Below are 2,006 nucleotides of genomic sequence, written 5' to 3'. Positions count from 1 at the left end.
GTGATACTACGCATGACGTCAACCACCCCTGAACGTTTCCGTTGTTCCGGTTTGGGGGTGTGACAAGATAAAAGCATGTCTCATGGTAAAGGATAATAATAAATTATATGGAATTGATAATGTAGAAATTTTTCTCTAGTAGCAAAAGCTTTCACTGTCCGAATATTATTTGCTTTGACTACATAAAAAGGTTGGTTTCTACACCAACTTGACAAAAACAATGCATTTTTACATGGGATTCTTAAAGAATAGGCGTATTTTCTTGCACCACAAGGTTACAAAAAGGTGAAAATAGGAGAAGTATGTAAACTAAACAAATCATTATATGGGCTGAAGTAGGTAAGAAAACATTGACACAAAATTTTGTAATAAACCCTTGGATTTCAGATTTCAACAATCTCTACCGAAGTAAATGATTATTTGCACACCACCAAAGATCGTAGAGATGCAAGTTAATTTCTTGGAGATGAATTGCTCAAAATAGAAAAAAGGTTTTTAAGTTAATCAAAGAAAGTATGTCTTGGACATATTATCAGAGGTGGGTTTAACTAGAGCAAAACCAACATCTAATAATGTTATAAAGAACATGCAACTACGTTCAGAAGTTAGATCAATTCTAGATGATCCTGAGAGGTACATGAATTTAATAGGAAAGTTACTTTATCTCAATTTCATCGAGCCAGATATAATCTATAAAGTCCAATAATTAAGAAACTATTTACACTTATTGTCACATCCCCGAAGCGACAGAAAAACAACGGCGGAAATGTCCGGGGGCGGGTGACGTCATGCGTAGTATGACAACAGTTGTATCATAGCAAGCAAAGTAAACACAACCATTACATTACAATATGATCATTTACATCTGTCTAGAAACATAGTTTGTACATAACAATATATAGCAATAGTAAAAGACATGACTCTAAAATGCTTCGTCTTCTCCAAAATTTCGCAAGAGTACCTATCTACTGTTGCCCTGAGAATACAAGCAGTTTAAAAGAGTATCAGCATAAAGCTGGTGAGTTCATAAGTATTTAGTTTTCATGAAAAATGTTTCTTAGTTCCTTTGAAATGTATATATTTTCCCTAAAAGTTGATAGTTGATTATCTGTTCTAGTCTGAGGGGGTGTTACCGAAGACGTGTCTCCAACTTTAGACTAACAATTTACAAGTAATAATACTGAAAATCCTGTTTATGATTTGCATGAATCCTTTATAAAATAACACTTTTTACGATATGATTCACGAGTTCATTGCTTTAGTTTTGAAAACTGTTTCTACGAGTTGAGTTCTTAATCGTTTGGTAAAACTGTTTTCTGTGTTTAAAGCGTACTAAACATATAATTATGTTAAACAAATAATATACTTTGAGTACAAGTTTCCATGTACTTTTGCTTGTATTCCCCTTGATAACATGAAAAACTCGGAAAAGCGTACGGTATAAACTCACTGTTTAACGTAGGATTCGAGTGTACGATCGGTATGAGTGTTGAGTGTCAACTGATGTTTCGTACGCAAGTAGACCCTATTAACATATGGTAACACATATACATATTATATTAGGATATTTCATGACTAAACATGACGGGAAACCACCCTAAGATCTCGGAAATTCTTGTACTAAGTGTTCTAGGTCCCACACTTAGTGGTTTTTGCAAGTTTAAGGGAAAATATGAGCATTAAAGTAGGTGTAAGGCCATAAAGGTGGGTGTGCGGTCGTATAGAGTGTGTGTGCAGCCAGACTGTGCGGTCAGGAAGTGTGTGCGGTTGCACATAGGAGTGTGCGGTTGTATAGAGGGGTGTGCGGCCGTACACAGGGGTGTGTGGCTGTACACCTTCAAGTTATGAAGAACACGAAGAACATGAAGAGTTTCAGGCTTAGATCAAGGTGTCTTACCAGTATAACAAGCTAAATAATGGAGTACTTCATGTTTTTGAGGCCTTTGGACACTACTAGAGAAACAGCCTTTTACGACGCTCATTGCGCGTCGTAAAAGGGTCAGACG

Source organism: Lactuca sativa, chromosome 3 (genome assembly GCF_002870075.4).
Source record: "Lactuca sativa cultivar Salinas chromosome 3, Lsat_Salinas_v11, whole genome shotgun sequence".
Taxonomy (NCBI): Eukaryota; Viridiplantae; Streptophyta; class Magnoliopsida; order Asterales; family Asteraceae; genus Lactuca; species Lactuca sativa.
Note: the sequence above shows the minus strand (reverse complement) of the source record.